General features: G+C 35.3%; 1 pseudogene; it reads right to left on the reverse strand.

Annotated features, from left to right (window-relative positions):
• Positions 1-4373, reverse strand: part of LOC116477409 (zinc finger protein 614-like) — a 35412-nt pseudogene extending 31039 nt beyond the window's left edge.
• Between the last annotated feature and the right edge of the window lie 23118 nt (positions 4374-27491).

A 27491-nucleotide genomic window follows, 5' to 3' on the forward strand; every position in this document is an offset into this window, starting at 1 on the left:
GCTTGCAGTGAGCTGAGATCATGCCACTGCACTCCAGCCTGGGCCACAGAGCGAGACTCTGTCTCAAAAAAAAAAAAAAAAGAAGTCAGAAGCATATTAAAGATAGATTTTTTTTTTTTTAAAAAGAGTATTATTGTACTGGAATTCAGAGCAAAAGAAAATGTCCAGATATACATAAAAATGGATGAAAATATAGAAACATAAAACGTGGTAAAAATGTTTAAGATATTAAATTGGAGTGTCAAAAATGGAGTAGAGATAGACTGGTAACTAACCAATATTTGAAGAGACATGAAAGACAAAAAAAACATAGATCCCAGGAAAATTGCAATCCAGAACTACTCTCAGACGCCTTATATTACAGTACTGTAAATCAGACACCAGTGACAATCTCAAAAGTAGCAGAAAAACCTAAACAAAACAAAAACACACACTCACACGAAACACATTACCTTTAATGAAGCAGCAACAGGACTGTTAAATGATTTTCTCACTAAATGTAGATGGATCATTTTCAAGGTGCTACAAGAAAATATTTGCCAATGTAAAAGTCCAGTAAATATAAAGTTTAGTAAATACAGCATGAATTAAATAAAATAATGAAATAAAATAGTAATTTAAATAAAACAATTAAATAAAATAAGCAGTAAATTAAATATAATGCCTTACTTTCAGATTTATGTTTGATAGATCTACTAAATCATCCAGTAAATATAAATGTCTAGTAAAATATCTAGTAAACTGAAAGTAAGGCATTTTCAAAATAAAAGCAAAAAAACATTAGGGAAATTTGTTATCAAACACATGTTAATTGAGACACTGAAGAGTTGATTCTGTCATAAGAAATATTTTTTTCTTATCAGAAGAAAGCTTGTTTATTCAGAAAGGAAGAAAGAGCAAGGAAATTAGTATGTGGTTAAAGATAAATGAATTTGACCCAATAATAATAGTGTGTAGTTGATATGTGTGTGTATATTTTACATATATATAGAGAGAGACAACAACACAAATTAATTTACAAATAAAATCTATTAATGGGAAAAAAATAAAACAATAAATTTAAAATAGAAAATTCAAAAATAGTTAAAAGCACAAAATCAAGAAAAACAAGGGAAGAAAAAAAATCCCTGGAGACATATGGGGCCAAATAAAGATTAGACAGTAAAATGACAAACTTAAACCATTAAGTGCACTAAATGTAAACTAAAATTAAATGTGGATTGACTACATTTTAAATGATGTCAGGCCACGTGCTGTGGCTCATGCCTGTAATCCCAGCACTTTGGAAGGCCGAGGAGGGTGGATCACCTGAGGTCAGGAGTTCGAGACAAGCCCGGCCAACATGATGAAACCCTGTCTCTACTAAAAATACAAAAATTAGCTGGGCGTGATGGTGCATGCCTGTAATCCCAGCTACTCGGGAGAGTGAGGCAGGAGAATCGCTTGGACTTGGGAACTGGAAGTTGCAGTAAGCGGAGACAGCCGCCACTACACTCCAGCCTGGGTGACAGAGTGAGACTCTGCTTCAAAAATAAATAAAATAAAATAAAATAAAATAAATAAAATAAAATAAAATAAAATAAAATAAAATAAAATAAAATAAAATAATAAAATAATAAAAAAATAAATAAAATAAAATAAATAAAATAAAAAATGATATCAGCCATAACCTGCATACAGGGTTTTATTTAAGTTTTCTCTCTTTTACTTGGTAAATCTAGCTAAAGTTTTGTGAATGTTATTGATCCTTTCAATGAATCAACTCTAGTTTCATTGATTTTTCTCTGTAATTTTTCTATTTTTATTTCATTTGCTTCTATTTTAATCACTTTTTTCTTTCCTCTGCTTGCTTTGAGTTAAATTTGCTCTTTCCTGTTAAGATTCTTAAGATAATGAGTTAGTTTATCAAGTCTAGGTCATTTTTTTTTGTTATTGAGGCATTTACAGCTATATCACAGTTATAAATGTAACTGTAGACTTTTTTATTCAAAGTTTGAATATGTTTTCTCTCTCCTTCTTACCTCCATAACAGCTATATCACAGTTATAAATTCGACTGTTTACTTTTGTTTTCAAATTTTGAATATATGTTTTCTCCCTGCCTCTTACCTCCATGGGTCCTGATGAGAAATGAACTGCTCATCTAGTTGAGGACCACTTGTACATAACAGCTTACTTTTCTCTTGCTTCATTCAATATTCTTTTTCTTTAATATTTGTCTTTTGAATGTTTGACTCTAATGTGTCTAGGTGCAGATTTCATTTAGTTTGTCATAGTTGGAGAATGCTAAGCTCCTTGGATGCACAGATTAATACTTTTCATCAAAGTTGGGAAGTTTTCAATTAGTTTTTATACAATATCATTTCCATCCCTTTCTCTTTTTCGTCTCCTTTTGAGATTGCCATTACATACATACGTGATGATATGCTTGATGGTGCCCCCAGAGATCTCTGAGATTCTAATTTCTTCATTTAAAAAAATTCTTTCTGTTACTCAGGTGAATAATTTCAAATGACCTATATTAAAATTTGCTGATTTATTTTCCTCCCAGTTCATATCTGCTGTTGAATCTCTTTAATATATTTTTCATTAAACTTGTACTTTTCAACTTCAAAATTTTTACTTGGCTCCTTATTAAAATCTCTATCTCATTGTTTTCATTTGGTGGGAATTTGTATGCATTCCCTTAATTCCTTTAATGGTTTCCTTTGGTCCTTCGAATATAATTATAAGAGCCAATATGAAGTCTTTGTCTAGTGAGTCCGATTAATACCTGAGCTTCTCAGTAACAGTTTCTATTGACTGTTTTTGGTTGTTGTTGTTGTTGTTTTTCTTATGTATGAAATACACATTCTTCATTCTTTGTGTGTCTCAAATTTTTTTAACCTTCAATATTGTAAATAATATGATGTGTAAATTTTGGAAATACTATCTCCCCTCCAATCTCAGAGTTTTTTGATCATGAAGATATTTGTTTATTTAATGACTTTTCTGGACCAATTAGTAATATCGGTCTTCTTTGTAGTGTGAGGTCATCGAAGTCTTTATTTGATTTCTTTGTAGTAAGCTAATAATTGAATAGAAATCTCCCTAAATTGATAAACTAATAAATGTTTTTGCCTTTGCTGAAATGTTCAATGTATGTGTTTGAATTCACCTTCAATTATCCACAAGTATGTGATTATGCCAAATATAATTTTTTAAATGCTTATACATTTATATTAAAAAGACCTACAAAAATTCCTTTAAAAAAATGGTACAGACTTAACTAGAAATTTTATAAAATTGTAATATGGGAAATGCAAGCAAAACCCCATTATAATATTCTAGTATACCCATATGACATTGACTAAGTTAATTAGACTGATGATTTATTTTCCAATACCTACATATTTCTCTATTTCTACTTGGTTCCACTTTTCACCTGGAATTGCTTACTTTTCCTTGATTTCCATCTGTGTTTGCCTTAGCAAAGCTCACTCTGATATTGTGACATAAATCCATGATGATTCCATGATTGTTTTATTAAAGATCTCCCAAAGTAAATACTGGGTCTTGGAATAACTTCTATTATGACTGCTGTGGTTGAAGCTACAGAAGTTTCAGTACCAGTATAGGCATTAGTAGGATTCATGGAAGCCCTTACTGTAGAAATGTTGTGGTTGGTAGTAACAACCACTGACACACAGCAGCATCATAATCACAATAAATTTCAGCTTTAATTGGCTTACAGGAGATGCAGTTGGATAGAAAGCATTGGGCAATCAAGTGGCTACTGCACCAAATTAGTATGAAAACAATGACTGTTATGAGAATTTTGCTACTAGATAGGCACTTTTAATGGCTTTAAAGACAAAATTCTGGGGGGAAAAACGGATGTGAGGCTCAGACCTGGACTTAGGCATGGAGAAGCTAACCTGATAATCTTGGAATTCAAATTTTTGTGAGGCATTCTGACTGTGAGAGATAGCCCTTTTTTCTTTGCCAGAAGGGAAGAACAAACCTCACTTTGTCAGTAGACCATAGAATACTGCATTGAATTAGGTAAAGAATATTCCTAACCCTATTCAAAGACCTCTGTGAGATAACGGTATTCTAAGCTGACAGTAATTACATTACGTTTGATATGGTTTGGCTCTGTGTCCCCACCCAAATCTCATCTTGAATTTTATTACCAATAATCCGCATGCGTCTAGGGAGAGAACTGGTGGGAGGTGATTGGATCATGAGAGCAGTTTCCCCCATGCTATTCTTGTGGTAGTGAGTGAGTTCTCATGAGATCTGATGGTTTTATAATGGGCTGTTACCCCTTCACTCCTCACCTTTCTCTCTCACCTGCTGCCCTGCAAGATGTGCCTCTTCTCCTTCCGCCATGGTTGTAAGTTTCCTGAGGCTTCCTCAGCCATGTGGAACTGTGAGCCAATTAAACCTTTTTTCCTTAAAAATTACTCAGTCTCAGGTATGTCTTTATAGCAGTGTGAAAACAGACTAATACAATAATCTTCAGAGTGAGACTTACAGATATTGGGTTAAAAAAAATGGTTTGGATTTAAGCCCAGTGAGTCGTGGGTAATTCTGGTTATGTTCTTGGCCTTTAATTTTAGAATTGGGATAGATATAAGTGGACATTGATAGACCCTCATATTGGTTCTCTATTTTTGGAGTAACAGGCAAATGAATGTTTTTGAGTGGTCTCTACTGTCTTGTTCAACATTTTAACTCAAAAGGAATATTACATGTAAGGAGAATTGCAACATCAGAATCATCATCAAACATAGAGGTGTAGTAGTCTTATAATATCCATGTTTAGTTCACCTGTCTGTTATCCCCAGAAATCCAATGGATTTTGGTTGCTGAACTGTTGGAGAGAATAAAGGTAATATAATTTTTTAAATCTTAAAATCCCTTTTAGTGGACTTCGATAAACTTATCCGGTATGTGGTCACCATGGCAGTTGCTATGGTATAATAATGAAGAAGCTAAAGATTCACTCAGCAAAACTGAATCTGCTATCTCAAAACATAATATTGATCAAGATAAACAAAACATTATAGACATGTAAGATTCAATTTACACAAAGTTCTAAAATAGGCAAAATTATTTAGTGATGTTAGCACGATAATCGTTACTGATGAGAATCAAGGAAGTTGAAATTGAGAGTACACAGAGGTGCTTCTAAGTTTCTATTAATATGTTTTTGCCTGGATGGTAGATTAATGGGTATGCTTATCTTTTTAAAATTAATACATTGCCATAATACACTCTTATAATATGCATGAATTTATTAATGAATGTTTTACTGCTACTAGAAACATGTTTATTAAAATATACCTTAAGGATAAAAAATTAGATTAATTCTGTTACAGTCCAGAATTAAAAGATAAACCATTACTAATTTTCTTATTTCATTTACTGATAACAAATCAAATTTAAGAATTTTACTACACTTACAATTTTTTGCCTTTTGTAAATTTATTTATAAAGTAATTTTAAATTTAATGCTAAACATGAAACAAAAGTTTCAAAATACCGAGCAGCCTTTCAGAAGAAAAACGGAAAGCCAGTAAGGAGGCTAGGGGCTTGGTAACAAATGAGAGTTTTTGTTTTCCCATTTTAGTTGGAAATATATCTGAGGTGAAAATAATTAATTTGCCTTAAGGATGAATTAAATTTCTTTTAGTCAAAATATAATTTTTTTTTGGTTAATTCATGGGCCTCCTGCATATAAAACTATTTTGTAGATGGACTTGACCTTGCAAATTACTATTTACACTCAGGAATTGAAATCCCACACAATTTATTTTTTCCCTAGAGAGATTGATTTTTAGACAATAAAGAGTACAGCAAGTCTGTCACATAGGAAGATATTGTATATGATATAAGTTATTGCTCAATGGCAGATTTTTAAGGGATGAGAAGCAAATTAAGGGTGCTGGTGGAAGCATTTGTATTTACACAAAAGTATAACATGCAAGGCAGCTTTCATATGTGCTTTTCTGTGATCTTCACAATAACTTCGTGAGATGGGTATAATCATTTACAGTTTACAAAAGTAGAATTCGACTTAGAAATTCTACTGCTTGATGTGATAGATTGAAACAAAATTTGAATCTAAATGGGTCCCTTGGTAAAACATATATTCCTTCTATTATATACAGCAACAATTCCTTCAAACAAAAACATGGAAATTATATTCTGTAGCCAGTGCATGAAATGTTCTGTAAACATATATTCCTTCTATTATACATAGCAAAAACTCCTTCAAACAAAAACATGGAAATCAAGAGAGTTTCTTTTTAATAGACTTTTATTTATTAGAGCAGTTTTAGATTCACATCAAAATTGAGTGGAAGGTACAGAGATGTCCTATATAACCTCTTCCCTGAAACATGCTTAGCCTCCCCCATTATCAATGTCCCTTACCAGATGAGTGCATTTGCTACCATTGAGGAACCTACACTGACCCATCATTATCACCCAAAGTCCATAATTTGCATTAGGATTTTCACTTTTGGTGTTAATTAGTCTGGCTAAAGGTTTGTCATTTTGTTTATATTTTTAAAATACCAAATTTTCATCTTGTTGATATTTTATATTGTTTTTCTCATTTCAATTTCATTTATTTCTGCTCTGATCTTTAATATTTCTTTCTTCTACTAATTTTGGATTTGGTTTGCTCTCTTTTCTAGTTCTTTAAGTTCAATCATTTAAGGCTGTTTAGTTGAAGGTTTTCTACTGTTTTGATGTAGGCACTTACTGAAATAAACTTTCCCCTTAGTACTGCTTTTGTGTATTTCATAGGTTTTGGAATGTTTTGTTTCCATTTTCATTTGTTTCAAGAAATCTCTTAATTTTCTTCTTAATTTCTTCATTGACCCTCTGGTCACTCAGGAGTGTTTTAATTCATTTTAATCTGTCTGTATGGTTACCTAAATTTATCTTGTTACTGATTTCTAGATTTATTCCATTGCATTCTCAGTAAACTATTGCAAGGACAAAAAACCAAACACCGGATGTTCTCACTCATAGGTGGGAATTGAACAATGAGAACGCATGGACACAGGAAGGGGAACATCACACTCCAGGGACTGTTGTCGGGTGGGGGGAGGGGGGAGGGACAGCATTAGGAGATATACCTAATGCTAAATGACGAGTTAATGGGTGCAGCACACCAACATGGCACATGGATACATATGTAACAAACCTGCACATTGTGCACATGTACCCTAAAACTTAAAGTATAATAATAATAAAATAAAAGAAGATAGTTGATTTTATTTCAATTTTTGAAATATTAAAGACTTGTTTTGTGGCATAACATATACTCAATCCTTGGGAATGACCCATGGGCTGAGAAGAATGTATATTCTATAGCCAGTGCATGAAATTTTCTGTAAATATCTATTAGGTTTATTTGTTCTTTAGTGCAGGTTAAGTACAATATGTCTTTTTGATAGTGTCTAGATGATCTGTCCAATGCTGAAAGTGTGGTGTTGAATTCTCCAGCTATTTTTATATTGACTTTTGTCTTTCTCTTTTGCTCTAATAATATTTGCTTTATATATCTAGGTGCTCCAGTGTTGGGTGCATATATAGTTATACTTTTTATATCCTCTTGCTGAACTGACTGCTTTTTCCTTATATAATGACATTCTTTCTGTCTTTTTAATAGTTTTTGTCTTGAAATCTATATTGTCTGAAATGTTTAGCTATTCTGGCTCCTTTTTGGTTTCCATTGGCATGAAATATCTTTTTCTGTTGCTTTATTTTCACTCTATATGTATCTTTATAGAGAAAGTGTGTTTCCTGTAGGCAACAGGACATTGGGGCTTGTTTTATTTTTTTAATCTATTTAGCAACTCTATGTCTTTTCATTGGAGAGTGTAGTCAACTAACATTCAATGCCATTACTGATAAGCAAGGACTTAGTCTACTCCAGACATATTGGAATGCCTTTGCAAGTTATTTGTTTATTTTCCCTTGCCGCTTTTAGGATATTATATTTATTCTTGACCTTTGGCAGTATGATTATTAAATACCTGGAAGTAGTCTTATTTGGGTTAAGTCTGCTTGGTGTTCTGTAACCTCTTTGTACTTGAATATTGATATGTTTCTCTAGGTTTGGGAAGTTCTCCATTGTTACCCCTTTGAATAAATTTTCTACCCCAATCTCTCTATGTCCTTTTTATGGCCAAAACTCTTAGATTTCCCCTTTTGAGGTATTTCCTAGATCTTCTAGGCATGCTTTATTATTCTTTATCATTTTTTCTTTTATCTTCTCTGACTGTGTATTTTCAGATAGCATGTCTTCAAACTAAATATTTCTTCTGCTTAGTTAATTCTGCAGTTAAGAGAGTCATGCATTCTTCAGTATGTCCTTTGCATTGCTCTACTCAATAAGTTCTGCTTGATTATTTTGAATTATTTCAATCTCTTTGCTAAATGTATTTGATAGGATTCTGAATTCCTTCTCTGCATTATCTTGAATTTCATTTCACTTCCTCAGAAAAGCTATGTTGAATTATCTGTCTGAAAGGTCACATGTCACTGTAGCCATATCAGCTTCGGGGAATACCCAAAGCCCAGTGATGCCGTGGCTCTTGCAGACTCAGAAATATTACCTTGGTGGTCTTGTGTATAATCTGGAAGAATTATCTGAATTACCAGGCAAAGACTCGTGTTCTGCTCCTTTACTTTTCTGCAAACAGAGTATCTCTGTCTTTGCTGAGCTGCCTAGAGCTGGGGGAAGGGTGATAAAAGCACCCGGGTGGCCACCACCACTAAAACTATGCTGAGTCAGACCCAAAGCCAGTACAGCACTGGGTCTTGCCAAAGGTCTGCAGTGACCACTACCTTGCTATTACCTGTTTACTCAAGGCCCCTACAATCAGTAGGTGACAAATGGAGCCATGCTCGTGTCCTTTCCTTCAGGATGGCAAGTTTCTTCAGCCCCGGGTAGGTCCAGAGTTGCCTCCCAGGAGCCAGGGCCTTAAGTTGAAAAGCTATGAAATCTAACTGGTGCTGTCTTCTACTGCAGCTGAGCTGGCACCCAAGCCATGAAACAAAGTCTTTCCTATTCTCTCCCCTTTCCTCAAGAAGATGATTCTCTTTATATGGCCACTATTACCCCAGGTCCACATCTACCTCTCTGCTGCTCAATATCCAGGGCCCCTTCAGTCAGCTTATGGTGAATGCTGTCCATCCTGAGTCTCTCCCTTCAGGGAAGTAGGCTCCCTTCTGGCTTAGGGAAGGTCCAGTAATGCCATCCAGGAGCCAAGTCCTGGTATGAGGGACCCTGGGAACCCACTTGATATTCTACCCCACTGTGGCCAAGCTAGTACCCAAGCTGGAGACAATGCCCCTTTACTTTTCCCTCTCCTTTCGTCAAACGGAAGAGGAGGTCTCTCTCTTTAACCATCTCAGGTGGGAATGTGCTGAGTCACATCTGAAGCCAGCATAGCTCTGAGTCTTGCCCAAGGCCTGTAGTGAGTACTGCTTAGCTACTACTACTGATTATTCAAGGCCTAAGGGCTCCTAAGTCAGCAGGTGATAACTTCTGCCAAGACTGGGTGCTTCCCTTCAAGACAGTGGCTTCCCTTCTGGCCCACAGTGTCTCTAGAAATGTGGTCTGGGTGCTAGGGCCTGTAATGGGGGCCTCAGAGCTCTACCTGCTACTCTCTTCTACTGTGGCTGAACTGGTATCAAAGCTGCAAGACAAAGTCCTCCTTACTTGCCCCTCTCCTCTCCTCAAGCAGAAGAAATGAGTGTCTCCTCGTACTGGGAGCTGTGGTGCTGGGGTTAAGGGAGGGGTGATGCAATCACTCAAATTGGCTGCTCCAGCTGGTACCTTACTAGGTCACATGCACCCCAAGTCCACTGGCTTCGAGCCCAGCACAGAGCCTGGGAATTGCAGTCCTTGCGGTATATACTGCCTTTTGTTTATTCAGTACTCCCAAGTACGTTAGCCCACAGTTGTGGGGCTTGCCAGAACTCAAGTTTTGACTGCCAGGATGGGCAATTCCTTTATGGCTAGGGCTGATCCAAGTGCTCCTTCCATAGTCCCTGGCTGAGCTCCTCTCTGTTTTACTTTCTGTTTTGACAGGGCAGCACTGAGTTCCAGTGCAATATCCTACAATCACTGTGCATTCCTTCTCCCAAGCTCGCAAATTTTCTTTCAGTGCCACAGTGAAAGGAATAGAGAATGGGTGGTGCAGATGATTCAAGACTGTCTTTCCTATCCTCTTCAGTGCCTCTTTTTTGAATATGATGTTAAAACCAGGTACTGTGATCGCTTACCTGATTTTTGGTTCTTATAAAGGTCATTTTTTTGTGAAAAGTTGTTCAATTTGGTGTTCCTGCAGAGGGGGGTGATTACTGGTGGTTTCTATTTGGTCATCTTGCTCTGCCTCCAAACAGAAATTTTAATTTTAATGATGTCCAGTTTATCGACGCTTTTCTTTCATGGATTGTGCCTTTGGTGTTGTATCTAAAGTATTATCACCAAACCCAAGGTAACCTAGATTTTCTCTTATGTTACCTTGCAGGAGTTTAATAGTGCTTTTGTTTTACACTTATGTCTGTAATCTATTCTGAGTTAGTTTTTGTGAAGGGTGTAACAATAGTGTCTAGATTCATTTTCTTTTTGTGTATGAATATCCATTGTTTCAGCACCATTTGTTGATCAGACATCCGTTATGTTGCCTTTCCTCCTTTGCCAAAGATTAGTTGACTATATTTATGCAAATCTATTTCTGTTCTATTAATCTATTTGTCTTTTTTTTTTTTTCAAAAAACACACTCTCTTTTATAATAAGTCTTGGAGTTGTGTAGTATCAATTATCTAACTTTGTTATTCTCCTTGAATATTTTTTGGTTATTCTGGGTTTTTTTCTGCTCCAAAGAGAATTTACAATTGGTTTGTTTATATCCAAAATAACTTGCTGAGAAAAAGTTGTTTTTGTTTTATTGTTGGATAGTATTCTCTTCCTATTGAGTTATAAACTATATGTAATTAATTTCTTTAATATAGTTTTAATTTTTTTTGCTTTGCTGATTTTATTTTTATATTCCATACACCATAATGCCAATACCAAGAAAATGTATGATTTACACATTTATGTGTAGATTGTATTCTATTGTTTAAAATAGTTTTGAATAATTTTGAATATGAGTCACGAAATAACAAGTGTTCAGGAAATTTTTCTGATAGAAAGAAGTTAAATGAGAAGCATAGAAATCCAACTGGACATATAGCAAACCTGGGGCATAGTAAAGACACTGTGAGTCAAGCAAGGAACTGAAAGTAGAAAGAAAATGAGGTAAGAAGAGCTCAGAGAGTTACTTCAGTTCTTTTGGCATTGTGAAAAAATAGATATTGTGAAAAGTGAGTCAAAACACCAAGAATCCATTGCTGTACCACCAATATAAATGTTCAGTTTTTTAAAAATAAATGTCTACAATGTAGATGCTTTTTCCTCATTGATAATTTAAGTCCTATGCTCATATCTGTACAACCTACCTCTGAGATGTTTTGCTGATCAAATATGTAAAAACACTATGTGAAATAGTTTATAAATATAAGATACCAGCGGCATTTTTCTTGATAGCCTGGAGTAGTCATTAACTGTATATGTTAAAGCCCAATGTAGGCCAGGCATGGTGTCTCAACGCCTGTAATCCCAGCACTTTGGGAGGCTGAGGCAGACAGATCACATGAGGTCAGAAGTTTGAGACCAGCCTGAGCAACATGGAGAAACCTGTCTCTACTAAAAATACAAACTTAGCTGGGCATGGTGGTGCATGCCTGTAATTCTAGCTACCCAGGAGGGAGGCTGAGGCAGGAGAATTGCTTGAACCCAGGAGGTGGAAGTTGTGGTGAGCTGAGATTGTGCCATTGCACTCCAGCCTGGGCAACAAGAACGAAACTCCATCTCAAAGAAAAAAAAAAAAAGCCCAATGTGACTATATTTGGAAGAAGGGCATTGATGGGAATGATTAAGGTAAAATGAGGCCATAGGAGTAAGGCCATGAATAGATAGAATTGTGTACTTATGAGAAGAGGAAGAAAGACCACAGTTTTCTCTCTCTCCATGTGCATACACTGAGGAAAGGCTGAGAGAGGTCACAGCGGGACATCAAAACTGAATCAGCAGCATCTTGATCTTGGATTTCACAATCTTCCATACTGTGAGAAATAAATTTCTGTTGTTTAAGCTAACCAGTCTATGGTATTTTGTTTTGGCACGGGAACAAAGACAGTAATTAAAAAATTCCCATTTGTCTCCTACCCAAGAGTATGTTACTACATAGACCTTATTAAGAAAAACAGACATTAAATCATTGCTACCTGGTACTCTAGACTGTGAAAACCTATCTCCCGTTACTCCCACTGGCCTGGAAGGTGAACTTGTAAATACCATGATGCTTAAATTAAAGGTCATATGATCTGAAACACACCCTCCATGTATAGCAAAAATCTATCCCCTGTTTTTATATGATGCAATATCAAAAAAATATGTTTGGGCCAGGCATGGTGGACTCATGCCTATAATCCCAGCACTTTGGGAGGCCAAGGCAGATGGTTCACCTGAGGTCAGGAGTTTGAGACCAGCCTGGCCAACGTGGTGAAACCCCATCTCTACTAAAAATAAAAAAATTAGCCAGGCGTGGTGGTGGGCACCTGTAATCCCAGCTACTTGGGAGGCCGAGACAGGAGAATTGTTTGAAACCGGAAGGCAGAGGTTGCAGTAACCCAAGAGATTGTGCCATTGCACTCCAGCCTGGGCGACAAGAGTGAAACTCTGTCTCAAAAAACAAATATATATATATATACACATATATTTATGTATAGACTTGTAGTAATAAGATTCTCAATATCATATACTCTTTCTTTTGCTGAATTTCCTAGTGTTAGAAGAACAATGAAGGATTTTAGGCGTCTATTTTTGTCCCTTGTAAGAAATAGAAATTTATTCTGGTACACTTAAGTAAACAGAAATTCATGGAAAGATAACTGAGGAAGTTGATAAACTAATAAAAATCAAGGCATTTGGGAGACCAAGAAACAGGAAGTTCCAACATAATCTTGTAGCATTAAGACTTAACAGGATGCTTTTATCTTTACCAATGTCATTACCTATTATTTATTCATGTATTAACAAATATCTTTTGGGGAAATACTACGTACTGGTGACTTTTCTTGATACTGGGGATACATCAGTGAAGAAGGAACTTTTATACTAGTAAGGGAGTCCACAATAAATAAATACATGTGTGGTTTATACAATTTCAGCTTATGGAGAAACAGAGGGTAGATAAGGGAGTTTTAAATAAAATAGTCAGAAATGACATACCCAAACTCCTACATGTAGAGTATTTCTAACTAATCAGCATCAAGTCATGGGACTGTTCCATAAAAGGACAGCAGTGAGTAAAGGAAGAACTGGCCTCTTCAGTTTATGCACTTGGAGATTTTAATCTTTCACCAACATTAACCACCAAATGAAACAAATATGTAGAAAATAAGAAAGAATATTCTCAACCAAATATATGTCAAATGTACATTATGCCTGGACAATCTGTTGCATTTCCTAAATAATAAATTGAGAGTAATATAAGCAACTTTTAGAATCCATACGCTTTCTCAAAACCAGCTATAGAGACTGAAGGCACCTCAGTAGCAAGATACCCATGAGTATATTGCAATACTCTTTGTCAGATACTTTTAGCAAGTCCATTTAAAAAGAACTTATGGAATACTTCGTGCAAAGCATTGGACATTTTATACCACTCTGTTCAACAACTTCCAGAGAGGCAGGATATTTAGGTATATTTAATATAATGAACATTGATGCTCAATTTGTCTGAATAAGTCAATTCTAATGAAAATTTAGAAATCTGGATTATATCACCTTATAGATAAAAATAACCAGTAAATACAAAACAAGGCTTATTATGCATGCTGAATGAGTTTTCCTTTAGTTTTTAAAATGGTACCGATATGCAACAGAGTTAGGCATTTATCCCAATAATCTTGTACTTTTTTTCAAATAAATGTTTGCATATAAATTGCTTTGAAGACTATCTTACCAACTAAGAAGGTAAGAAGACTGAATTAATTTTAATCCTACTTGAGCTTTGCAGGTCTAAAGTTTACTACTAAAGCAGGATCTTTTGAAAACTTGCAATTTTGTGAATACAATTATTCTCAGTTCTTAGGCTTTAAAACTTTTACCAGCGTTAGTGCCACAGAATAATATGCACTCTAAATATCTTCCTATGTATGTACTGCTCTCTTTCCCTGGAAAACATATTGCCATAAATTCTGATGTTTTGAGAGACATAATACTCTTGTTAATGGTTTCATGTTCTGCGAAACTAAATAAGGGCCTCCAATATTACTTGTGTTAAATGTAAAAAATTAGCATTTTAAGATTGACTATTTGAAAATGAGTGATATTGCTAATAGTAATGAAAGTTTTAAAATAGCTTGTTTACTTTGTTTTAAAAAACTCAAATTTTCTTGTCTTCATACTCTTCTATATTACATTGTAAAGTTAAAAATAAGAGTATGTTTCCTCTGCAAATATTGCTTGAATTTTGTTTAAAATACTTACATACTTCCTTTATAATGAAAAGAATGAATTTTATATCTCTGAGGTAAAAGTTACATAAGTAATAGTAAGAATTAATATCTGCACAGTACCCATACTTCCTAAAGCATTTCACACATTTTATCTTATTTGATCCTCACAGTAATCCTGGGAGGGAACTATTAAAGTGAGTCTCTATAAATCCCAGTAATACAGATTATAATATTAAGGATCATAAATAATTTGTCAAGGCTCTCAAAGCTAGTAACTGATATTATTCGTTTCTCATTTTTATTTTTTTCTTTCTGTTTAAAAATAATCCTGAAAGGTATTGCTTAGTCTATGTGTTTTAAATTAAGATAATATTAACCTTGTTTATAGGTGAAGGAAATATTGAATTCTCCCTTCAGAATCTGTGCCCTTAACAATTTACTCTTTTATTATGTATGTATAGTGAGACACAAAGACAAATTTTTGAAGACAAAATTCTATATAAAATATCAGGTGGTTTTCCTCAAGGTTCAAGCTGGTTGTGATTAAATCACCACAGCCAAGTAATGCACATATACCCAGTGATCAAAATACAAACTGTTCCTGATAATTTATAGAATCTGCCACTACAGTAACATGAAATTAGTTATCAAGTATAGCATCATTTGTATTTCTGAATTCTAACATATTATTACTCAAAAATAAACTTTATAATTTTAAACAACAGTATCTTTAACTTTACCTCATGCGTTCAATTACTACAGTGAATAAAAATATAAGAGCTATATTACCTTTGTGAATGTTTAGTCCAAATTTAGGCTTACTTTACTAATCAAAGATTTAAAAGTTTGATAAACTTGAAAGGAGCTGGAACCATGAGTAAGAACATGAATTGTTATAGAAAAAAATAATTAAATAATAGAAGAAAGATTAAATGCACTGTGAGGTGAAAGTAAACTTTGAGAGTAATAGAATGAACAATCTTAAAAAATAATAATGACAAACTGAAAAGAGAAAAAAATACCCTAAAAGTATCAAATACAAGTATCGGTACCAGTACTAATCAGCAAACTCTGGTGACGAAAGAAGAGCCTGGCATAAGACATGCATTTTACAAATGGTAGAACTCTAATGCATGGGAGAGTGAATAAGACATGTGTGTCAAATATATACAGAAATAGTATTGCTAAGGTTTCACTCAACCCATGAAATGAGATTTCTGCTCCAATGCAAGAACCACTACAGGTTATTTTCATGGTAGAGAAAAAAAAAATGACAGGCGATGTGAATAAAAAAACTGTTTAGATCAACAGACACCAAAATTATTTTAATTTTTTCTGATTTATCACAAAAATCCACTTTTTTCATTTTTAAAATTATTAGATATGTTAAAATGTTTCTGAAAATAAAAAGTTGGCCGTTGTTTTTATAATACAATTTATAAGTGAATGAAATTGATCAATATTTCAGTAATAAAGAATCTCTAGATTTACATATTACACAATTACAGCCACCATTAAATAATAAAACTTACGTAGAATCAGCCAAAATATCTACTAGATAAGTTCTTAGACCATTTTATTATAGCTTATATATTTTAGAAATCTCTTAATTTTTTTTTTTTTACTTACCTAAAAAATGTTTTGGAAAAAAAATAGAAGAAATAAAATACAAATGTCCCCAAATCCAATCATACATAAATAACCTCATTGACAACATGACAACTTTCTTTGTAGTTCTCACTTTCCATCTATACACACACACACACACTCACACTCATACAGAGACACATGCAGAAATTGTGTCTGTAAAATTTTCCAATAATTTAATTCTCTAATACTTATCTGTGCTGCTTTCTACAGATTCTGAGTGGTTTTGCCACTCCTTACATTTGGCCTAAATGATTACATACTTGTGGTCTAGGTTTATTTGTATTCATTTTTCTTTTAATAGGAGGAAGTTTTGTTATAATATTTTAATTGTAATAAAATATATTAAGTTTACAGTTTGAGTGCTTCTCCTACTTTGAAAGCTTTCCCCAAACCAAAATTATCTTATTTTCTCTAAACATTCATGCAAAGAAATGTTGCTTAAAATTTAATCTATATGAAAATTATTTTTGTATATAGCATGAGAACAGAGATCAATTTTATTGTTTTCATTATTTATGAAATAAACCATTATTTCTCAGTACATTGAAATAATACTATTTTCACATCTCAATTTCAATTATATACTATCATCTATTTTGACATATTGTTTTGCACTGAACTCTGTGGAATTTTTTTAAAAAATCAGGCCGGGAGCAGTGGCTCACGCCTGTAATCCCAGCACTTTGGGAGGCCGAGGCGGGCAGATCACGAGGTCAGGAGATCGAGACCATCCTGGTTAACACGGTGAAACCCCGTCTCCACTAAAAATACAAAAAATTAGCTGGGCATGGTGGCAGGCGCCTGTAGTCCTAGCTACTCGGGGGGCTGAGGCAGGAGAATGGCGTGTACCTGGGAGGCGGAGCTTGCAGTGAGCCAAGATGGCACCACTGTACTCCAGCCTGGGCGACAGAGCGAGACACCATCCCACCCCCCAAAAAAACAAATCATACCCTTGATTACCTTATAATTTTAGAATATTTATTATAATCTCACACAAGTCCATTTTTATAGTAGTTGCAAAAGTTTTTTATTTTTTTATTTTTTTAATTTTTATTATTTTTTTTTGAGAAGGAGTCTCGCCCTGTCACCAGGCTGGAGTGCTGTGGCGTGATCTCGGCTCCATGCAACCTCCGACTCCCTGGTTCAAGCGATTCTCCTGCATCAGCCTCCTGAGTAGCTGGGATTACAGGCACGTGCCACCACACCTGGCTAATTTTTGTATTTTTAGTAGAGATGGAGTTTCACCATGTTGGCCAAAATGGTCTCTATTTCCTCACCTGGTGATTCGCTCGCCTCGGCCTCCCAAAGTGCTGGGATTACAGGCATGAGCCACCGCGCCTGGCCATAAGATTTTAATAATTCTCAAATATTAACTATTTTTCGTATAAAGCTAAAGTACATTCTATTTTAAATGTAGGACATATTGCATATTTTCTTAATTTCATATCACATACATGTGATAAGTGAGAAAATATTAATATTTTATCATGTTTAATTTCCCTTCCATTACTGGATTATGATTTGCCATTTGTGTAGATGGTATTTAATGTTCTTTAATATGAGTTAAAGTATTAATATACTTCAAATGTGTTTAGAATATTTTTAAAATTTAATTTTATGTGGATTTTCTTTTATTAAATTGAGTACATTGTCTTCCATTTATATGCATGACTTCCTATCAGAGGCATACAGAAATAAAACATTTTCTTTTATTTTGGAGGAATCTAAATATTTAATATAATTTCACATTTACAGAAAATTTGAAACAGTGGTACATAGTACACTATGATTTTCCAGAGACAATTATCTTTGTATTCATCAGAACATTGTGTATTTCTAAGTTTATTTTTTTCATAAAGTTTAAACAATTTGTCTACATTGTTCAGTTAAAATTTTTTTTTCTCTCTTTTCAGCTTCTGTGTCTGTGTCTTCAATTACATATTTGTTAGACTATATGACTTTATTTCACAGGTCGTTGGTACACTCTACATTTTTTAGTCTTCTTTTCTTTGTTTTTCAATTGTACAATTAATATTTATGCATTTTTCAAATTCACCAGCCATTTTTTCCATTTTCAATCTGTTGTTAAGCCGAACTGTTGAATTTTGTATTTTATTTTTATATAAAGGATCTATATTTGTTCATTTTTATAGTTTTCATTTCTTTGCCATCTTTTCATTTATTTTGAATACATTTTCTTTTAATTCCTTGAAGATGTTAGTATAAATATATAATATATATTCATATTATATATAATATTTATATTATGTATTTAGATTTGAATATATATTTATATTACATATTTATATGATATATTTATTATATAATTATTAGTTATTTATATATAATATATAATATGTATTAATTATATAATTATATAGTTATTTACAGAAAAAGAACTTTAAATAATATATTTATCCTATATATTTATATATTATTTATTATTATTTTCCATTTCATATATAATATAAATATATATTATCATATATAATATAAATATATATTATAAATATATTATTTAAAGTTCTTTTTCTGTAAATGCATCTGAGTCACCTTGGTGTAGATTTGTATTAACTGCTAAGTAGATATATTTTTCCATTTCTTCACAAGTCTAGTATTTTTTATCACATACTGGACATTGTCCATACCATGCTGTCAAGAGTCTTGTTTCTTTTATCTTTTTATGAAAAATATTGATTTTTGTTTCAGCTCAAAGTTAACTTCCCTGGACTTAAAGTTTAAACTCTGACATCCCTATAATGGGCAGTGAATACAACTTTTTATTCTTTTAGCATTTCAATTTTTGGTTTTTGGTAGGAAATTTGACATTTTTCTCACATATACAAAATTAATGTGTCAACCAATAAACCAATATATTGAGCACAGTTCACATTCAAATTAGGGCTATCCTTTCTTTCTTTCTTTTTTTTTTTTTTTTTTTTGAGACAGAGTCTCACTCTGTTGTCCAGGCTAGAGCACAGTGGCGTGATCTTGGCTTACTGCAACCTCTGTCTCCCAGGTTCAAGTGATTCTCCTGCCTTAGCCTCCCACGTAGCTGGGATTACAGGTGCCCACCACCACGCCCTGCTAATTTTTGTATTTTTAGTAGAGGCAGAGTTTCACCATGTTGGCTAGGCTGGTCTCGAACGCCTGACCTCAGATGATCCATCCACCTTGGCCTCCCAAAGTGCTAGGATTACTGGTGGGAGCCACCATGCCCAGGCAGGGCCATCCTTTCTATAGCTTCATTTTCCATGATTTTATTCTTTCTGTCCAAGCTGCTTCTGAATGCCTATACTCTGTACCATAACTTCCCAAGCAAGTTATACTGTGACTTTCTGCTTAAGTCCGATCCACACTGTTTCAAATGAAGAATGTCTCCAGGTAAAAAGCTATAACCACAGGAATTTTATTTAGTAAAGTTTAATACCTTCAGAAGATATAGAAACCTAAACAAGGTAATTTAACATAGATATTACTAATATGTATCAAACTTTACATGTCAAAAATTGAAAATATACCTGTTTCTCAAGAAAACATGGGATATTTCAACAAATGGTCAAATATTTGATCACAACATAAACATCAATAAAGATAGCATTATTGCAAATAAATTGTTAAAAACATTACAAGCAGCACTCATCACAATGCATAAAATAGAAATTAGTAACAAAATCTAAACCAAAATCTTTTCTAACTAGAAATTAAAAATAAAAATATTTTTGTAGAAAATCTTGTAGTATAAAATACTGGATACAAAGAAAAATGGAATCCAATATTACAGAAGTTGTAAAATATAATTATCAGTAATTATATGCTGCTCTTTATTATTATTTTCCATTTCATCATTAATGTTTTTCTTTTCAGTTAAATTATAAATAAGGTTAGAAAAAATATATGTAATTATTTTGAAATTCCCTTCTCTACCTTACATTCATTCTGTCTCAGGCTAGCCTATAATAAGTATTAGAATGTATCTGTTAAATTTAAAGAAATATCTACAAGTGGAATCCCTGGGTCATGTGGTTGTTCTGTTTTTAAATTTTAAAGTAACTTCTATAATTTCATTGTGATAATCATTTCACAATTATATTTATATCAAATCCTCACATCGTACACCTTAAATATATATAATCTTTGTCAATTATATTTCAATAGAACTGTAAAAAAAGGAAATATCTCCAGTGAACAACTGACAACTACTGACCAGTCTGTTCTTAATTATTAGCTCTTAGCTAAGAGCATGGCTTTATCTCAAAGATAGAATTACATTTATTTTAAGAACTTTTTTTTTTCATTTTTTCATTCCCCAGTATGAATCTGCACAATTACATAACCTTCCAAACTCTTTTTTTTTCTTTTTCATTTTTCAGAAACAAGTTCTCACTCTTGCCCAGGCTGGAGTGCGGTGGTGTGATTTTGTCTCACTGCAGCCTCAAACTGGACTTAAGCAATCCTCCTGCCTCAGGCTCCTAAGTAGCTGACTACAGGCATAAGTCACCACACCCACCTAATTTTTAAAATTACTTTTGGTATAGATGGGGGTGTCTCTATGTTACTCAGGCTGATCTTGAACCCTTCAAGCTATCTTCCCACTCCTCCTCTCCCAAATGCTTACAAGTTCTTATTATCTTTTCCTGTTTTACTTTGTATTTTACTAATCTGAGTAACACTCTATTCTTAGGATTATCTATGTAACCTCTATATTAACTCAAATTCTAGTCTAACTTTTATTTTCTATCCTTTGTTTTTTCATCTGGAAAGTATATATGACAATAATTTCTTGTCTGAATAATTACTAATCTGCATATTGTTCTTCATAATTTACAAATCACGAAAATCCTCAAAGTATTTTTATCTATATTTTACAAAAAGTGAAAGATATTGAAATGTAATAACCCTTTAAGTGAATTGACTACTTCGCAATGACAGTTTGTTGCTGATCTGAAACCTTAAGCAAGGTTTTGCTTGTCAGATTTTTTTTTTCTTTTTTCTTTTTCTTTTTCTTTTTTTGAGACAGAGTCTCGCTCTGTCACCCAGGCTGGAGTTCAGTGGCACGATCTCGGCTAACTGCAATCTCTGTCTCCCGGGTTCAAGTGATTCTCCTGCCTTGGTCTCCCAAGTAGCTGGAACTACAGGTGCATGCCACCATGCCCAGCTAATTTTTGTGTTTTTAGTAGTAACGGGTTTCACTGCGTTAGCCAGGATGGTCTCGATCTCCTGACCTCATGATCTGCCCACTTCAGCCTTCCAAAGTGCTGGGATTACAGGTGTGAGCCACTGCGCCTGGCCGCCTGTCAGATTTAATGCTGTTTTTCACACAATGCAGGATTACTTGTGAATTAATCTATAAAGTTTGAACATATTTGTTCCCCAATATCATAATGGCAAATAAAAAATATTTCAGTACCAATAATCGTGATTTATTTCACTAGATAGTCATGCACAATAACAATAATTCATAAGGAAGCTGATCAGAATTGGGGAAACAATTGTGACCCTAAACTTTGCAAGACCCTAACAGAGTACTAGTCCTTATATCCCAGTTTCGAAAGAAGTCATTTCTAACTTACAGAGATCATCTACTGTAAACCTGTTAAAGCTTTAAAATCAAACCAGTACTCATTTATTTTACCTCACATGTCTTCACAGCTCCTTCTACTTGATATATTTCTTTTATACTAAGTTAATTAATTCTAATATTCTTAATATTTATAATTATTTTCTCATAGTGATATTATTGCTTCCATGTGAATTATTTTAAATGTGATTCCTGAAAGAATACTTCCAATTACATATGTATTTCCAGTGATTACCTTTATGTAAGATAAGCAAGAATAGTTATGTCAAACATTTTTATTTATGCTGCCACAAGCAGAATTAATAAATTTGCTTTTAATTAGATTTATTATCGCTAAGGTTATATATGTTTCAATCACTCAAACCTTACTTTGCAATTAAAATAAGAATAATATCTGTGGACAGTTGTCATTTGAAAAAAAGAGGTCAGCTAGATAGAAAGGCAGAGAGCTATGAAAATCCTCAAGGGCTTCTGAGCCGACTTTTTTTCTTTAGTGGGTGGCTGGTTATAATTTATACTTTAGAACTCTTCAAATTAAACAACAAAAGGTAACTTGTTTCATATTTGCACTGCTTTTATACTTGTAATAAGTATTTTCTTTTTTTAATGCTCTGGCTGGATATATCAATTATAATCAGTTCCACTATACGTAACTGGAAATGATATGGAATGACAGTCATTTGCAATTACAGGTTTGCTAAATACTATTAATATTCACTTCACAAAAATCATCTTCAATTGTCGAAAGGTTTCCCTAAGAGAAGGCCCTGTTCCTTTTTTAGAACATGCATATCTACTCCTTTCATGTGAGACTAAAGAAGTGCAGATAGGTGAGAGAAACTGTCCTGAGTCTCAACAACCCAGTGACTGGAAAACGTGGACACTAAATTTTATTTCATTATTGTTACAGACTGTCTTTGAAAGTTTTATTACAGAAGAGTGACTCTCACCCCCATGTGAGGTAGAGGGAGCTTGCAATGATAAGATAACTAACGAATTTTGGGGGATTTTTTTTGAGACGGAGTCTTGCTCTGTCTCCAGGCTGGAGTGCAGTTGCGCGATCTTGGCTCACTGAAACCTCCAGCTCCTGGGTTCAAGTGATTCTCGTGCCTCAGCCACCCCAGTAGCTGGGATTACAGGCACGTGCCACGACGCCCAGCTAATTTTGTATTTTTAGTAAAGACAGGGTTTCACCATGTTGGCCAGGATGGTCTTGATCTCTTGACCTTGTGATCCACCTGCCTCAGCCTCCCAAAGTGCTGGGATTACAGGAGTGAGCCACCGCACCCGGCCGATAACTAATGATTTCTAGCAGGCAAATTATAACAAGGAGAACAACAGAACAAACACAGAGCACTAGGAATAAATAAATATACTTTAACCAATACCAAAGGAAAGGTATACTTCGGAATTGAGGGGAAAAGAGCCTCATGGTTTGCACAAACTGAATGTGCTGGACATTCAGAAGAGGCATAAAATCAGAGAGAAGCAAACAAACAAAAAAGAGGACTAATGAAATAAAATTCAAAGAAGAAAGAAGAACACCAGATGGCAGAGCAAAAGAAAGACAGCCAACACTATTTCAAGGAAAACAAACAGATCCCAAAAGCAAAATGAATTCAAGTAAATGTGCACAGCAGGGAAGAAAGAACAAAGTACTATATGAGGGGAACTTAGGTTAAAACATAGTGGAATTGCAGCTTTCTGTACTTGGCTTTCTGAGCTGATTGTGCAACAAACAGAATACTATGTTAGATTAGTTTAATGAGTAAGCTCCTTGGAATTTATGAGTAAATGTGTCAACAGGAGTGAAAATATAATTAACCTGCTTAAATATGTTAGCATAAACCCAAGGATATCTGTGACTGACAGCAAGTGCCTAAATCTAAGATGATTTCCCCTCTAATGAGAGTTCAATTATAGATGGAAAGAAACTTGCTTTCTTTGTCTCACATGAGCAACACAAGTCTCTTTAAAGAGTGATGCAATTGGAGTAGTAGCAAACCTGGGACCTGTCAAACATGGTATATTCATTTTAGGTGAAGTTGATTTAAACTTTAAAAAAGTAATACAATTACTACTAATTTAGTGATTTTAGGAATGGTAGTACAAGCTTGTAATAAGCATTCCATGGGAAAGCACTGTAAAGTAGTGTTTGAAAAGGAGCAGATGTAATCAAATAGGATCATTTTTATAATGTAATATTTGAAAACCCATCATCATAAAAATATACAGTATATAATCGCATATTAGTCTGTTCTTACAATATTATAAAGAACCACCTGAAACTGGGTGATTTATAAAGAAAATAGGTTTAACTGACTCACAGTTCCAATGGCTGTACAGGAGGCATGGCTGGAGAGGCCTCAGTAAGCTTACAATCATGGTGAAAGGGAGAAGTATAAGCAAGCAGGTATTCAAATGGCAGCAGATGAGGGAGAGAAAGAAAAGGAGGAAGGACCACGCATATTTAAACGAACAGATCTCCTGAGAACTTAATAAACCTCACAAGAACAGTAAAGGGTAAATCCTCCCCCATTATCCAATCACCTCCCAACAGGTCCCTGCCCCAGCATTGGGAATTACATTTCAACATGAGATTTGGGTGGGGACATGGAGCCAAACCATATCATTCTGCCTGTGGCTCCTCCCAAATCTCATGTTATTCTCATGTTTCAAAAGACAAATTATGCCTTCCCAACAGTCCCCCAAAATCATAACTCATTCCAGCATTCTCTCAAAAGTCCAAGTCCAAAGTCTCATCTGAGACAAGTCCCCTCTGCCTATGAGCCTGTAAAATCAAAAACAAGTTAATTCCAAGAAACAATGCATGTACAGTCATTGGGTAAGTGGTCCTATTTCAAATGAGAGAAATTGGCCAAAACAAAGGGGCTATAGGCCCCATGCATGTCCAAAACCCAGAAGGGCAGTAACTAAATATTAAAGCTCCAAAATAATCTCCTTTGACTCAATTTCTCACACTCAGGGCACACTGATGCAAGGGGTGGACTTCCAAGGCTTTGGGCAGCTCCTACCCCATGGTTCTGCAGGGTACAGCCCTCACAACTGCTTTCATGGGCTGGTATTGAGTGCCTGCAGCTTTTCCAGGTGCATGCCACAGGTTGTGGGTCAGTCTACAGTTCTCGGATCTAGAGGACAGTGGCCCTCTTCTCACAGCTCCACTAGGGAGTGCCCCAGTGGGGATGCTGTTGGGGGGCCTCCAAACCCCACTGTTCCCCTCTGCATTGTCCTAGTAGAGGTTCTTCATGAGGGCTTCACCCCTGCAGCAGACTTGTGCTGGACATTCAGATGTTTCCATACATCCTCTGAAATCTAGGCGAGGCTCCAAATATCAATTATTGTCTTTTGTGCACCTGCAGGACCAATACCACATGGAAGTTGCCAAAGCTTGAAGGTTGCCCCTCTGAAGCAATGGCCCAAGTTGTATGTTGGCCCCTTTTAGCCACAGCTGGAGCTGGAGTGTCTGGAATGCGGGGTACCATGTCCTGACACACAGAGCAGTGGGGCCCTGGGCCTGGCCCACGAAACCATTTTTCCCTCCTAAGCCTCTGGGCCTGTGGTGAGAGGGGTGGCAATGAAGGTCTCTGAAATACCTTGGAGGCATTTTCCCCATTGTCTTGGCTATTAACATTTGGCTCTTCTTTACTTATGCAAATTTCTGCAGCCTTGAATTCCTTCCCCCAAAATGGGTGTTTCTTTTCTAGATCAGGCTGCAAATTTTCCAAACTTTTATGCTCTGCTTCCCTTTTAAAGATAAATTCTCTTTGCTTATGCAGATGATTGTAGGCTTTTAGAAGTAACAAAACCACTTCTTGAACACTTTGCTCCTTAGAAATTTCTTCCACCAGATACCCTAAATCATTTCTCTCAAGTTTAAAGTTCCACAGATCCCTAGAGCAAAGGCACAATCCTGCCAGTCTCTTTGGTAAAGCTAAAGCAAGACTGACCTTTACTCAATTTCCTAGTAAGTTCCTCATCTTTATCTGAGACCACCTCAGCCTGGATGTCATTGTCCATGTCACTATCAGCATTTTGGTCCCAACCATTCAACAAGTCTCTAGGAAGTTCCAAACCTTCCCTCATCTTCCTATTTTCTTCTGACCCCTCCAAACTGTTCCAACCTCTGCCTGTTAATCAGTTTCAAAGTTGCATCCACATTTTTCAGCATCTTTTTAGCGGTGCCCCACTTACCTGATACTAGTTTTCTATATTACTCTGTTCTCAGAATGCTGTAAAGAACTACCAAAGACTGAGTAATGTATAAAGAAAAGTGGTTTAATTGACTCATAGTTCCACAGGCAGTACAGGAGGCATGTCTGGGAGGCCTCAGGAAACTTACAATTATGGTGGAAGGGTGAAGGGGAAGCAAGCACATCTTCACATGGTGGCAGGAGAGAAAGAGAACAAAGCAGGAAGTGCCACACACTTTTAAAGCACCAGAACTAATGAGAACTCACTCACTATCACAAGAACAGCAAGGGATAAATCTGCCCCCATGCTCCAGTCACCTCTGATACAGTTTGGCTCTGTGTCCCCACCCAGATCACATCTTGTAGCTCCCACAATTCTCACGTGTTGTGGGAGGGACCTGGTAGGAGACAACTGAATCATGAGGATGGGACTTTCCCGTGCTGTTCTCATGATAGTGAATAAGTCTCATGAAATGTGATGGTTTTAAAAACAGGAGTCTCCCTCCACAAGCTCTTTCTCTTTGCCTGCTGTCATCCATGTAAGACAAGACTTGCTTTTCCTTGCCTTGCACCATGATTCTGAGGCCTACCCAGCCTCATGGTACTGTAAGTCCATTAAACCTCTTTCTTTTGTAAATTGCCCAGTCTTGGGTATGTCTTTAACAGCGATGAAAATGGACTAATACGGTAAATTGGTACCAGTAGAGTGGGGTGCTGCTGAAAAGATACCTGAAAATGTGGAAGTGATTTTGGAACTGGGTAGCAGGCAGGGGTTGGAACAGTTTTGAGGGCTCAGAAGAAGACAGGAAAAGGTAAAAAAGGCCGGAACCCCCTACAGACTTGTTGAATGGCTTTGATGAAAGTGCTGATAATGATATAGACAATGAAATCCAGGCTGAGGTGGTCTCAGATGGAGATGAGGAACTTGGCAACTGGAGCAAAGGTGTCCCTTGTTATGTTTTAGCAAAGAGACTGGTGGCATTTTTCCCCTGCCCTAGAGGTTTGTGGAACTTTGAACTTGAGAGAGATTATTTAGGGTATCTGGCAGAAGAAATTTCTAAGCAGCAAAGCATTCAGGAGTTGACTTGGTGCTGTTAAAGGCATTCAGTTTTATAAAGGAAGCAGAGCAAAAATTTCAGAAAATTTGCATCTTGGCAATTTGATAGAAAAGAAAAACCCATTTTCTAGGAGAAATTCAAGCCTGCTGCAGAAATTTGCATAAGAAACAAGGAATGGAATGTTAATCCCCAAGACAATAGGCAAAATACCTCCAGGGTATGTTAGAGGTCTTCATGACAATCCCTCCTATCACAGGCCTGGAGGCCTACAAGGAAAAAATGGCTTCATGGGCTGGGCACAGAGTCTCTGTGCTGTGTGCAGCATAGGAACTTGGTGACCTGTGTCCCAGTCACTCCAGCCATGGCTGAAAGGGGCCAATGTAGAGCTTGGGCTGTGGCTCCAGAGGG

This window comes from Hylobates moloch, unplaced genomic scaffold (genome assembly GCF_009828535.3).
Source record: "Hylobates moloch isolate HMO894 unplaced genomic scaffold, HMol_V3 SCAFFOLD_11, whole genome shotgun sequence".
Taxonomy (NCBI): domain Eukaryota; kingdom Metazoa; phylum Chordata; class Mammalia; order Primates; family Hylobatidae; genus Hylobates; species Hylobates moloch.